This window comes from Pseudophryne corroboree, unplaced genomic scaffold, assembly GCF_028390025.1.
Source record: "Pseudophryne corroboree isolate aPseCor3 unplaced genomic scaffold, aPseCor3.hap2 scaffold_90, whole genome shotgun sequence".
NCBI lineage: Eukaryota > Metazoa > Chordata > Amphibia > Anura > Myobatrachidae > Pseudophryne > Pseudophryne corroboree.
The window spans coordinates 1-14,939 of NW_026970479.1; the positions used below are offsets into that span (position 1 = coordinate 1).

General features: G+C 44.9%; 1 non-coding gene and 1 pseudogene across 1 annotated transcript; one reads left to right on the top strand and one right to left on the bottom strand.

Annotated features, from left to right (window-relative positions):
* Positions 1 to 2,276: 2,276 nt before the first annotated feature.
* Positions 2,277 to 2,455, bottom strand: LOC135044579 (U1 spliceosomal RNA; annotated as a pseudogene).
* Positions 2,456 to 11,737: 9,282 nt separating this feature from the next.
* On the top strand, positions 11,738 to 11,811 carry TRNAN-AUU (transfer RNA asparagine (anticodon AUU)). The gene has a single exon. It is a non-coding gene; the product is annotated as a tRNA-Asn (tRNA).
* Positions 11,812 to 14,939: the final 3,128 nt, after the last annotated feature.

The following is a 14,939-nucleotide window of genomic DNA, read 5'->3' on the forward strand; positions in this document are numbered from 1 at the left end:
AGGATGCTGGGCACCCGTCCCAGTCCATACTGTGTCTGCAGTTATTACTTGTGGTTATACACATGTTGTGTTATGGTTCTGGTCAGCTTTTTGCTGCAATTGTTCATGCCGTTGGCTTGTGTTCTGTTGAATGCCACGTTCTGCGGCATGTTTAAGGTGTGAGCTGGTAAGATGCTCACCTTAGTTTAACAATAAATCCTTTCCTCGAAATGTCCGTCTCCCTGGGCACAGTTCCTATAACTGGAGTCTGGAGGAGGGGCATAGAGGGAGGAGCCAGTTCACACCCTTTGAAAGTCTTAAAGTGCCCATGTCTCTTGCGGATCCCGTCTATACCCCATGGTTCTTAATGTGACCCCAGCATCCTCTACGGACTAAGAGAAAAGAATGCCCTTGCGCACTATCCTGACTTCTCCTCCCGTCTGCTTACTTTGTGCCTTCCAACGCACAATGCGAACTACAGGTGGTGCTGCAGGGCCCACACCCTTTTACTTGCCTTACAGAACAGCTCTGGAGCTGTTACAGTGCCCAGCTGCTGCAAGAAATCAGCTTGAATGCTTCAGGGGATGGGGCATGGCCAACATGAGCCCCACACCAAAGGAGGGTGGGGGTGTTTAATGTGAACTAGGGGTCATCCAAGCACTGCAAAAGGCCGCCATGCCCTGCATGCCCCTTTTCTCTTTTCATATGCAGATGAGGGTTCCAGTCAACTTTGGCCCACTGCTTGGATAACATCACCGTATGCAAATCCGTCTGCTGCAGACCTTCCCCCAGGAATGCTTGTACTAGTTGTTGCATATGGTGCTTCAGTATTAGGCAGCCTTCCGCCCTCCCATGTTCATCTGAAAAGATGTGGTCTCCCTGCAGTTGTTGTCCCCAGACGAGAGTTCCCTTGTGCTTCCTCAGTTGAATCTCCTTAACTTGACGGGGGAGGTGCTGCCCGAGCAGCCCTCCCCAGCCCTATCCCAACTCATATTTATTTTGCATATGAGATCTCTTGATCATGAAGATTGTTCTCACAGGGTGAGGTTCATCCATTATATTTTAAAATAGGAAGGTACGAATTACATATTTGAATTGCATCTATGTGCTGGATTCAAATGTCCCCCCCCCCTTCCTTTCTCAATTGTGCCCGTCAGCAGCTATTCTAAGGTTGCTGCCAATGGGTGTGACACATTAATTTCTTCTGTGGGGTACACTGGACTCCACAAGGATTCACATTGGGGTGTAGAGTAGGATCTTGATCTGAGGCACCAACCGGCTCAAAGCTTTTGACTGTTCCCAAGAAGCTCAGTGCATTCTCCTCTATAACCCCGCTTCCATGAACAGGGAGCTCAGTTTGTAGTTGGTGCCTTCAGTAGCAGGCCAATTAACAGGGGCCTGCCTCAGGCAGCCTATTCTTAGCTATTAATTTTGACAAGAAAAGAAGAACTTGTTTTATGAGAATCTACAAGGGCTGCAGCAGGCTAGGTCTAATAGACATCTTTACTGCAGCTTCATCACTCCCAGCGGCGCTGTATACTCCCGTGCCCTGGTTGCTCCTACCTCTGGGTTATGGATTATGGACCCAGCACTTCCATTACAGTACTCTGCTGCACATGTAAGTGCAAAAGATCCTGAAGCACTCACTCATCATGGGAAAGTACCAATGTGTTTCTTCATTGGTTGATGGAAGAAACATCTTACAAAAACTCTCCACATTATTGACTTTTTAAAATGTTTCTAGGAATCGTTCTAGATGAATGCTTATTAGCCTTTGTCAGTATGGACTTTTGCAAAGTGTTGCTGTGGCGCAATCAGTAAGGCTATTAACCAAAAGGTTGGTGGTTCAATCCCACCCAGGGACTTAATTGACCTTGTTATCAGATTTTGGTGATCTTTAAGTAGACAAGTCAAAATTTCAAACCCCCTGTTATGGTGTAGGGTACCTGGCCTTCTCTGATGTAATCAGAGTTAGATTTGATTCAGTGAATTTATAAAAACAGCTAGGAAGCACAATTTAGCAGTGGGTTGCAGAGAAAAAGAAATATGCTGGCAGAAAAATCCAATTGAGTGATTAAACAGCTCTTCATTTTCTGGCTTTATTTTATGCTAACAAATTTGTGCTCTGAAAAGTGTCCACAAAGCCAAGTATCTGATTAACACCTTTGTAGGGATGGTTTTTCACCTATTATTAAATTAAACTTGCTTCATTGGAAAGGCAGCAAGTGATGTCATCCAAGCAGTGGGTCAAAGTTGGCTTCAAACCTCGTCTGCTTATGAAAAGAGAAAAGGGGTATGCAGGGCATGGCGGCCTTTTGCGGTGCTTGGATGACCCCTAGTTCGCATTAAATAATGCAGTCGAGTTTCCCACATTTGGGGAAATCACAGGGGTCAGCATACCCAGAATGCAATGAATGAACCGCTCCCTGGGAGAACAGTCTTCATGACCATGGTATCTCCTATGCAAAATAAGTATGATTTGGGATAGGGCTGGGGAGGGCCTCTGCTCAGGCACATCTCTGTCAAGTAAAGGAGATTCAACTGAGGCAGCACAAGGGAACTCTCATCTGGGGACAACAACTGCAGGGAGAACACATATTTTCAGATGAACATGGGAGGGCAGAAGGCTGCCTAATACTGAAGCACCCCCAAACAACAAACCAAATGCAACAACTAGTGCAAGCATTCCTGGGGGAAGGCCTGCAGCAGATGGATTTGCATATGGCGATGTCATCCAAGCAGTGGGTCAAAGTTGGCTTCAACCCTCGTCTGCATATGAAAAGAGAAAAGGGGCGTGCAGGGCATGGCGGCCTTTTGCGGCACTTGGATGACCCCTAGTTCACATTTCTTGCAGCAGCTGGGCACTGTAACAGCTCCAGAGCTGCTCTGTATGGCAAGTAAAAGGGTGTGGGCCCTGCAGCACTACCTGTAGTTCGCATTGTGCGAGACCCCTAGTTCGCATTAAACACCCCCACCCTCCTTCGGTGTGGGGCTCATGTTGGCCATGCCCCAGCCCCTGAAGCATTCACGCTGATTTCTTGCAGCAGCTGGGCACTGTAACAGCTCAAGAGCTGCTCTGTAAGGCAAGTAAAAGGGTGTGGGCCCTGCAGCACTACCTGTAGTTTGCATTGTGCTTTGGAAGGCACAAAGTAAGCAGACGGGAGGAGAAGTCAGGATAGTGCACAAGGGTATAGACGGGAGGGGCTCAAGAAAAAAGATGTGGAAACAGACAGCAAACTAGGCTTCCAATGCACAATGCAAACTACAGGTAGTGCTGCAGGGCCCACACCCTTTTACTTGCCTTACAGAGCAGCTCTGGAGCTGTTTAATCACTCAATTGGATTTTTCTGCCAGCATAATTTTTCTCTTACGTCCTAGAGGATGCTGGGGACTCCGTAAGGACCATGGGGGATAGACGGGCTCCGCAGGAGACATGGGCACTTAAAGAAAGACTTTAGATCTGGGTGTGCACTGGCTCCTCCCTCTATGCCCCTCCTCCAGACCTCAGTTTACTACTGTGCCCAGAGGAGACTGGGTGCTATTCAGGGAGCTCTCCTGAGTTTCCTGACAGAAAGTATATTTGTTAGATTTTTTTATTTTCAGGAAGCCTGCTGGCAACAGACTCTGTGCATCGAGGGGCGGAGGGGAGAGATGCACACCTACTTCTGTGAGTTGATAGGCTCTGCTTCTTAGGCTACTGTACAGCATTAGCTCCAGAGGGATCGGTACGCAGGTCTCACCCTCGCCGTCCGTCCCAGCGCCGCGCCGCCGTCCCCCTCGCAGAGCCGGAAGATAGAAGCCGGGTGAGTATGAGAAGAAAAGAAGACTTCAGAGGCGGCGGAAGACTTCATGATCTTCACTGAGGTAACGCACAGCAGTAAAGCTGTGCTCCATTGCTCCCATACACCTCTCACACGGCAGTCAGTGTAAGGGTGAAGGGCGCAGGGGGGACGCCCTGGGCAGCAATATAGACCTCTCTTTGGCAAATTAAATATATATGCAGCTAGGCACTGTATATATATATATAAGAGCCCCCGCCATTTTTTTACAATATTTGAGCGGGACAGAAGCCCGTCGCTGAGGGGGTGGGGCTTCTCCCTCAGCACTCACCAGCGCCATTTTCTCCACGGCACCGCTGAGGGGAAGCTCCACGGACTCTCCCCTGCTTATACCACGGTAGAAAGAGGGTCTTAAAGAAGAGGGGGGCACATAATTAGGCGCATATATATATGGAAATACAGCGCTACTGGGTAAACATAAAATTATTGTGTTTTTTTCCTGGGTCATATAGCGCTGGGGTGTGTGCTGGCATACTCTCTCTCTCTGTCTCTCCAAAGGGCCTTGTTGGGGAACTGTCCTCAGATAAGAGGATTCCCTGAGTGTATGGTGTGTCGGTACACGTGTGTCGACATGTCTGAGGTAGAAGGCTCTCCTAGAGAGGAGCAGGAGCAAATTAATGTGGTGTCTCCATCGACAACGCCGACACCTGACTGGATGGATATGTGGAATGTTTTAAGTGCTAATGTAAACTTATTACACAAGAGATTAGACAAAGCTGAAGCTAGGGAACAGTCAGGGAGTCAACCCATGCCTGTCCCTATGTCGCAGGGACCTTCGGGTCTCAAAAGCGCCCACTATCCCAAATAGTTGACACAGATACCGACACGGATTCTGACTCCAGTGTCGACTACTATGATGCAAAGTTACAGCCAAAATTGGCTAAATGTATTCGATATATGATTATTGCACTAAAAGATGTTTTGCACATCACAGAGTCCCCTGTCCCTGACACGAGGGTACACATGTATAAGGGAAAGAAACCTGAGATAACCTTTCCCCCCTCACATGAGTTGAACGAATTATGTGAAAAAGCTTGGGAATCTCCAGACAAAAAGCTGCAGATTCCCAAAAGGATTCTTATGGCGTATCCTTTCCCGCCAATGGACAGGATACGGTGGGAATCCTCCCCTAGGGTGGATAAAGCATTGACACGCTTATCCAAAAAGGTAGCGCTGCCATCCCAGGATACGGCTACCATCAGGGACCCTGCTGACCGCAAGCAGGAGGTTACCCTAAAGTCCATTTACACACATTCTGGTACCTTACTCAGACCGGCAATTGCGTCGGCCGGGGTTGTAGCGCGGTGGCAGCATGGACAGATACCTTATCAGCAGAGATTGAGACCCTAGATAAGGATGCTATGTTATTGACCATAGGGCATATAAAAGATGCTGTCCTATATATGAGAGATGCTCAAAGTGACATTAGTCTACTGGGTTCTAGAATAAACGCTATGTCGATTTCTGCTAGATGAGTCCTATGGACCCGGCAATGGACAGGTGATGCCAACTCAAAAAGGCATATGGAGGTTTTACCTTACAGGGGTGAGGAATTGTTTGGGGAAGGTCTCTCGGACCTAGTCTCCACAGCTACAGCTGGTAAATCAAATTTTTTGCCTTATATTCCCTCACAGCCTAAGAAAGCACCACATTATCAAATGCAGTCCTTTCGATCACAGAGAAACAAGAAAGTACGAGGTGCGTCGTTTCTTGCCAGAGGTAAGGGCAGAGGGAAGAAGCTGCACAACACAGCTAGTTCCCAGGAACAGAAGTCCTCCCCGGCCTCTACAAAATCCACTGCATGACGCTGGGGCTCCGCTAAAGGAGTCCGCCCAGTTGGGGGCACGTCTTCGAGTTTTCAGCCACATCTGGGTTCATTCGCAGGTGGATCCCTAGGCAATAGAAATTGTTTCTCAGGGTTACAAGCTTAAATTCGAAGAGGTGCCTCCTCGCCGGTTTTTCAAATCGGCCCTACCATCTTCTCCCCAGGAAAGGGAGATAGTGTTAAATGCAATTCACAAATTGTATCTTCAACAGGTGGTGGTCAAGGTTCCCCTGCTTCAACAAGGAAAGGGAAATTATTCGACCCTGTTTGTAGTCCCAAAACCGGACGGTTTGGTCAGACCCATATTAAATTTAAAATCCCTGAACCTATACTTGAAAAGGTTCAAGTTCAAGATGGAATCGCTAAGAGCGGTCATCGCCAGCCTAGAAGGGGGGGATTTTATGATATCTCTGGACATAAAGGATGCATACCTTCATGTACTCATTTATCCACCTCATCAGGCGTACCTAAGATTTGCGGTACAGTATTGTCATTACCAATTTCAGACGTTGCCGTTTGGTCTCTCCAGAATTTTCTCCAAGAATTTTCACCAAGGTAATGACGGAAATTATGGTGCTCCTGCGAAAGCAAGGTGTCACAATTATCCCGTACTTGAACGATCTCCTCATAAAAGCGAGATCAAGAGAGCAGTTGCTGAACAGCGTATAACTTTCACTGAAGGTGTTACAGCAACACGGCTGGATTCTCAATATCCCGAAGTCGCAGTTGGTTCCTACGACTCGTCTGACTTTGCTTGGGCATTATTCTGGATACGGACCAGAAAAGGGTTTATCTTCCGATAGAAAAGGCCCAGGAACTCATGACTCTGGTCAGGAACCTATTGAAACCAAAACAGGTGTCAGTGCATCACTGCACTCGAGTCCTGGGAATGATGGTGGCATCATACGAGGCCATTCCCTTCGGCAGGTTCTATGCGAGGATCTTGCAATGGGACCTACTGGACAAGTGGTCCGGGTCACATCTACAGATTCATCAGTTGATCACCCTGTCCCCCAGGGCCAGGGTATCTCTCCTGTGGTGGCTGCAGAGTGCTCACCTTCTAGAGGGCCGCAGGTTCGGCATTCAGGACTGGATCCTGGTGACCACGAACGCGAGCCTCCGAGGTTGGGGAGCAGCCACACAGGGAAGAAATTTCCATGGTCTTTGGTCAAGTCAGGAGACTTGTCTTCACATCAACATCCTGGAGCTAAGGGCCATATACAACGCCCTATGTCAAGCGGAGACCTTACTTCGCGACCAACCAGTTCTGATCCAGTCAGACAACGTCACCGCAGTAGTTCATGTAAACCGCCAAGGCGGCACAAGGAGCAGAGTGGCGATGGCGGAAGCCACCAGAATTCTTCGCTGGACGGAGAATCATGTAAGCGCACTGTCAGCAGTGTTCATTCCGGGAGTGGACAACTGGGAAGAAGACTTCCTCAGCAGACACAACCTACATCCAGGAGAGTGGGGACTCCATCAGGAAGTCTTCGCACAGATTGCAAGTCGGTGGGGACTGTTCCAGATAGACATGATGGCGTCCCGCCTCAACAAAAAGCTACAGAGGTATTGCACCAGGTCAAGAGACCCTCAGGCAGTAGCTGTAGACGCCCTAGTGACACCGTGGGTGTTCCGGTCGGTCTATGTATTTCCTCCTCTACCTCTCATACCCAAGGTGTTGATAATAGTAAGAAAAAGAGGAGTAAGAACAATTCTCATTGTTTCAGATTGGCCGCGAAGGACCTGGTATCCAGATCTGCAGGAAATGCTCACAGAAGATCCGTGGCCACTTCCTCTAAGACAGGACCTGTTGCAACAGGGGCCCTGTCTGTTCCAAGACTTACCGCGGCTGCGTTTGACGGCATGGCGGTTGAACGCCGGATCCTAGCGGAAAAGGGTATTCCAGATGAGGTCATTCCTACGCTAATAAAGGCTAGGAAGGACGTGACATCTAAACATTATCACTGTATATGGCGAAAATATGTTTCTTGGTGTGAGGCCAGGAATGCTCATACGGAAGAATTCCACCTGGGCCACTTCCTTCACTTCCTACAAACTGGAGTGAATTTGGGCCTAAAATTAGGCTCTATTAAGGTTCAGATTTTGGCCTTATCCATTTTCTTTCAAAAGGAATTGGCCTCTCTTCCTGAAGTAAGTACAAACTTTTGTGAAGGGAGTACTGCATATTCAGCCTCCTTTTGTACCTCCGGTGGTCCCTTGGGACCTTAACGTGGTGTTAAGGTTATGGTTTGAACCACTTAAAATGGTGGAGTTTAAATATCTCACTTGGAAGGTGGTCATGTTATTAGCCTTGGCTTCCGCTAGGCGAGTGTCGGAATTAGCAGCTTTATCACATAAAATCCCCTATCTGGTTTTCCATATGGATAGAGCGGAATTGCAGACCCGTCCTCAATTCCTGCTAAAAGTGGACTCATCCTTTCATATGAACCAACCTATCGTGATGCCTGTGGCTACGCGTGACTTGGAGGATTCCGAGTCCCTTGATGTGGTCAGGGCTTTGAAAATTTACGTGGCCAGAACGGCTAGAGTCAGAAAAACAGAAGCACTGTTTGTCCTGTATGCAGCCAACAAGATTGGCACCCCTGCTTCAAAGCAGACTATTGCTCTCTGGATCTGTAACACGATTCAGCAGGCGCATTCTATGGCGGGATTGCCGTTGCCTAATTCAGTCAAGGCCCATTCCACTAGGAAGGTGGGCTCTTCTTGGGCAGCTGCCCGACGGGTCTCGGCACTACAGCTGTGCCGAGCTGCTACTTGGTCGGGTTCAAACACCTTTGCAAAGTTCTATAAGTTTGATACCCTGGCTGAGGAGGACCTCCTGTTTGCTCAATCGGTGCTGCAGAGTCATCCGCAGGAGCCCGTTTGGGAGCTTTGGTATAATCCCCATGGTCCTTACGGAGTCCCCAGCATCCTCTAGGACGTAAGAGAAAATAAGATTTTAAACCTACCGGTAAATCTTTTTCTCGTAGTCCGTAGAGGATGCTGGGTGCCCGTCCCAAGTGCGGACTACTTCTGCAAGACTTGTATATAGTTATTGCTTACATAAGGGTTATATGTTAGTTTTCATCGGTCTTGGACTGATGCTATGTTGTTTTCATACTGTTAACTGGGTAGTATATCACAAGTTATACGGTGTGATTGGTGTGGCTGGTATGAATCTTGACCTTGGATTAACAAAAATCCTTTCCTCGTACTGTCCGTCTCCTCTGGGCACAGTTTCTCTAACTGAGGTATGGAGGAGGGGCATAGAGGGAGGAGCCAGTGCACACCCAGATCTAAAGTCTTTCTTAAAGTGCCCATGTCTGCTGCGGAGCCCGTCTATCCCCCATGGTCCTTACGGAGTCCCCATCATCCTCTACGGACTACGAGAAAAAATTTTTACCGGTAGGTTTAAAATGTTATTTTTTTCTCTGCAACCCACTGCTAAATTGTGCTTCCTAGCTGTTTTTTATAAAATCACTTAATTAAATCTAACTCTGATTATGTCAGAGAAGGCCAGGTACCCTACACCATAAGAGGGGGTTTGAAATTTTGACTTGTCTACTTAAAGATCACCAAAATCTGATCACAAGGTCAATTACATCCCTGGGTGGGATTGAACCACCAACCTTTTGGTTAATAGCCCATGTAAGTGAAAGAGATCCTGAAGCACTCACTCATCATGGGAAAGTACCAATGTGTTTCTTACAAAAATTCTCCAGATTATTGACTTTTTAAAGTTTTTCTAGGAAACGTTCTAGATGAATGCTTATTAGCCTTTGTCAGTATCTACTTTTGCAAGGTGTCTATGTGGCGCAATCGGTTAGCATGTTTGGCTTTTAACCAAAAGGTTGGTGGTTCAATCCCACCCAGGGATGTATTTGACCTTGTAATCAGATTTTGGTGATCTTTAAGTAGACAAGTCAAAATTTCAAACCCCCTCTTATGGTGTAGGGTACCTGGCCTTCTCTGATGTAATCAGAGTTAGATTTGATTAAGTGATTTTATAAAAAAACAGCTAGGAAGCACAATTTAGCAGTGGGTTGCAGAGAAAAAAAATTATGCTGGCAGAAAAGTCCAATTGAGTGACGAAACAGCTCTTCATTTTCTGATTTTATGTTTATGCTAACAAATTTGCTCTATGAAAAGTGTCCACAAAGCCAAGTCTCTGATTAACACCTTTGTAGGAATGGTTTTTCACCTATTACTGAATTAAACTTGCTTCATTGGAAAGGCAGCAAGATGCATCCTCATTTCAATGTCTACTGAAATAATACAGGTTGACACCAGGAAACATAAACGTCACTGCATCCTTGCTGCTTCCTCATGGGGAAGTCTGTTTAATGTGAAAACAAGGTGATATCTAATCAGCACACAGGTAAGGAATTAAGAAAATCTTTCTTTATGGGTGAAGATGTTTCTCACAAAATTGTTGTACCAAAGCATCATTGAATTTCAAGCTGGAAAGATGATTTTAATATATCACTTGTACATTTTGTACTGCTCTTCTGGTGACAATGTAGTTTGTTTTTGTCAATTACCATTTTAATAATAGGGTAAAGAAAATTAAGTGGATTTTTGAAAGAAAACAATACTGTCAATATACTATTAAAACAAATTAAAATGGTAAAAGTTATTGTACTTTAAGTAAAAATAAAAGAGCCAAAATATCAATCCCAGTTTTGGATTACTTTAATTAACAAAAAACAATGCATATAGCAGAGGATAGTTTAAATCTGCCTACCTCTGGGTTATGGGCCCAGCATGCTTCCGTTGCAGTACTTTGCTGCTCATGTAAGTGCAAGAGATCCTGAAGCACTCACTCATCATGGGAAAGTACCAATGTGTTTCTTACAAAAACTCTCCAGATTATTGACTTTTTAAAGTTTTTCTGGGAAACGTTCTAGATGAATGCTTATTAGCCTTTGTCAGTATATACTTTTACGAGGTGTCTCTGTGGTGCAATCGGTTAGCATGTTTGGCTATTAACCAAAAGGTTGGTGGTTCAATCCCACCCATGGATGTAATTGACCTTGTGATTAGATTTTGGTAATCTTTAAGTAGACAAGTCAAAATGTCAAACTCCCTCTTATGGTGTAGGGTACCTGGCCTTCTCTGATGTAATCAGAGTTAGATTTGATTAAGTGATTTTATAAAAAACAGCTAGGAAGCACAATTTAGCAGTGGGTTGCAGAGAAAAAAAATTATGCTGGCAGAAAAGTCCAATTGAGTGATTAAACAGCTCTTCATTTTCTGATTTTATGTTTATGCTAACAAATTTGCTCTCTGAAAAGTGTCCACAAAGCCAAGTCTCTGATTAACACCTTTGTAGGAATGGTTTTTCACCTATTACTGAATTAAACTTGCTTCATTGGAAAGGCAGCAAGATGCATCCTCATTTCAATGTCTACTGAAATAATACAGGTTGACACCAGGAAACATAAACGTCACTGCATCCTTGCTGCTTCCTCATGGGGAAGTCTGTTTAATGTGAAAACAAGGTGATATCTAATCAGCACACAGGTAAGGAATTAAGAAAATCTTTCTTTATGGGTGAAGATGTTTCTCAAAAAATTGTTGCACCAAAGCATCATTGAAATTCAAGTGGAAAGATGATTTTAATATATCACTTGTACATTTTGTACTGCTCTTCTGGTGACAATGTAGTTTGTTTTTGTCAATTACCATTTTAATAATAGGGTAAAGAAAATTAAGTGGATTTTTGAAAGAAAACAATACTGTCAATATACTATTAAAACAAATTAAAATGGTAAAAGTTATTGTACTTTAAGTAAAAATAAAAGAGCCAAAATATCAATCCCAGTTTTGGATTACTTTAATTAACAAAAAACAATGCATATAGCAGAAGATAGTTTCAATCTGCCTACCTCTGGGTTATGGGCCCAGCATGCTTCCGTTGCAGTACTCTGCTGCTTATGTAAGTGCAAGAGATCCTGAAGCACTCACTCATCATGGGAAAGTAGCAATGTGTTTCTTACAAAAACTCTCCAGATTATTGACTTTTTAAAGTTTTTCTAGGAAACGTTCTAGATTGATGCTTATTAGCCTTTGTCAGAATAAACTTTTACGAGGTGTCTCTGTGGTGCAATCGGTTAGCATGTTTGGCTATTAACCAAAAGGTTGGTGGTTCAATCCCACCCAGGGATGTAATTGACCTTGTGATCAGATTTTGGTGATCTTTAAGTAGACAAGTCAAAATTTCAAACCCCCTCTTATGATGTAGGGTACCTGGCCTTCTCTGATGTAATCAGAGTTAGATTTGATTAAGTGATTTTATAAAAAACAGCTAGGAAGCACAATTTAGCAGTGGGTTGCAGAGAAAAAAAAATTATGCTGGCAGAAAAGTCCAATTGAGTGATTAAACAGCTCTTCATTTTCTGACTTTATTTTTATGCTAACAAATTTGCTCTCTGAAAAGTGTCCACAAAGCCAAGTCTCTGATTAACACCTTTGTAGGAATGTTTTTTCACCTATTACTGAATTAAACTTGCTACATTGGAAAGGCAGCAAGATGCATCCTCATTTCAATGTCTACTGAAATAATACAGGTTGACACCAGGAAACATAAACGTTACTGCATCCTTGCTGCTTTCTCATGTGGAAGTCTGTTTAATGTGAAAACAAGGTAATATCTAATCAGCACACAGGTAAGGAATTAAGAAAATCTTTCTTTATGGGTGAAGATGTTTCTCACAAAATTGTTGTCCCAATGCATCATTGAAATTCAAGATGGAAGATGATTTTAATATATCACTTGTACATTTTGCATTGCTCTTCTGGTGACAATGTAGTTTGTTTTTGTCAATTACCATTTCAGTAATAGGGTAAAGAAAATTAAGTGCATTTTTTAAAGAAAACAATGCTGTCAATATACTATTAAAACAAATTAAAATGATAAAAGTTATTGTACTTTAAGTAAAAATAAAAGAGCCAAAATATCAATCCCAGTTTTTGATTACTTTAATTATAAAAAAAAAATGCACATAGCAGAGGATAGTTTCGATCAATCGACCTCTGGGTTATGGGCCTAGCATCCTTCCATTGCACTACTCTGCTGCTCATGGAAGTCCGAGAGATCCTGAAGACTAAATTGATTAAAGGCCTAAAAGTACTGGACTATAAGGAAAGACTTACTAGGCTGAATATGTATACACTAGAAAAGAGGTGCCTAAGAGGAGATATTATTAATATCTTCAAATATGTAAAGATACATAACAAAGAGTTATCAGAGGAATTATTTATTAAAAGAACACGTGGTCACTCGCTGCGACTGGAGGAAAGTTCAGAACGCAATGGAGGAAAGGGTTCTTAACTGTTAGGGCAATCAGGATGTGGAATTCCCTGCCAGGGAAGGTGGTAATGGCGGACTCTGTAATTGGATTTAAAAAAGGAATGGATACATTTCTGAATGAAAAAGCTATCCAAGGTTATAATACTTAAAATATCAACAAGGTTAATCCGGGGGTAACATGAGTTATAGTAGCTAACTAGTCATAAAACATTATTCAGCAAGTATGTAGAATCATCACAACTTAAAACAGGTTGAACACGATGGGCAATTTGCCTCTATTCAACCTCAAAAACTATGTTACTATATGTTACTATATTACTGTAGTATACAGAACACCACAATGCAATGAGCAGTGATAGTGAGCACTGATGAGGATACTAGAACTGACACTGAGCAGCAAGATGCAGCACTGGACTATTAGTAATGTACTGTAGTATGCTGAGCACCACAATGCAGCACAAGACAATGAGCAGTGATACTGAGCACTGATGAGGATACTACTGAGAACTGACACTGAGCAGGAGAGACACACTACTAGTATTACTGAGCAGCAATAAGTAACCACTGATACTGAGCACTGATATTGAGATTTCCACTGAGAGAACATAGCCACGTCCTCTCCGCTCTCTCTTCAATGCACGAGTAAAAATGGCGGCAACGCGCAGCTCTATATATAATATCCGAATCTCGCGAGAATCCGACAGCGGGATGATGACATTTTCCCTTGTTCAGGTTTTCCGAGTCAGGCGGGAACAACCGAGCCTGCCTCAGACCAGTGTAAACAACGTGGAGTTCGTGGGGAATTCGGTTCTCGGAGAACCGAACCCGCTCCTCTCTACCTTATACCCATCAATTTTTTTTATTTTCAATCTAAGCCCCTGCAGTTTTCTGTAAGCATCTGCTTCGCTATCATGATCAACAAGTCACAAGGGCAAACACTCAGGGCTTGAGGCATAGATCTTTGGACCAGCTGCTACAAGCATGGCAGAGGTGTCACTATCACTGGTGACACCCAGAGAGGTGGCGAGGGAGATTGTAATGCAGTGCGTGCAAATAAGCAGCGCAATGGTAAAAAGGAGGCATGATTTCATAGGTAGGGGCGTGGCCTGGTGGCCTGAATCTACATTTTGTTGCTCCGGGTGTCCCGGGGGTTGGGGGCTGCACCCGGGGACTAGTGTGTAAGCGGTGCTGGCTCCTGCACAGTGACAGGGCATGGCCACCCAGTATGACACCTCCCTTCTTGACCATGCTGTAATTGCAGTCGCACTGCAGTTCAGCGTGATCATAAACAATGGTGTAGCCTCCTGCTGGTGCAGACTGTATGTGCGCGCAGGAAGCCGCCACCATTTTTGTGATCACAGCGGCTGAATGTGATGTCATACAGCCGCTGTGACCACGCCCCCTGTGTCTCCTCCATTGCAGACCCCATTTTGAAGCCTTGCCCCCGCACTGCTCCATCCCTGACTTGGAAATGGAGTGTTGCTGACCCCACTCTCCCCCCCTGCCCCGATTGACAGGCAGAGGCGATCGCATGCAGGCACATGCATATGCTCTTAGCAATTTTTGCAGTTGGATCGCTTATTGTGATTGCAATCCAACCTGAATCAGGCCCTATTACCTATCACAATGCGCTGCGGGCAGTACAAAATTGGGTTAATATAGGAGAAAAACCCCCAGACCTGTGCTCCTTAACTGTACCTGGTGGCTAGTGGAGCGGCTGCCCAGTAATCAGTGTCCACCCCAGTGCGCACACGGCCCACCCCCTACGGCCACGCTCCCCTTTATCAGCGGCCTCGTGATCCGGAAGGGCGGTGTGTGTGTGTGACTGACCTTAGGAAGAAACCGGAGCCTCCGCTGCAGTGACCCAGCAACCAGGGCACGGGAGTATACAGCGCCGCTGGGAGTGATGAAGCTGCAGTAAAGATGTCTATTAGACCTAGCCTGCTGCAGCCCTTGTAGATTATCATAAAACAAGTTCTTCTTT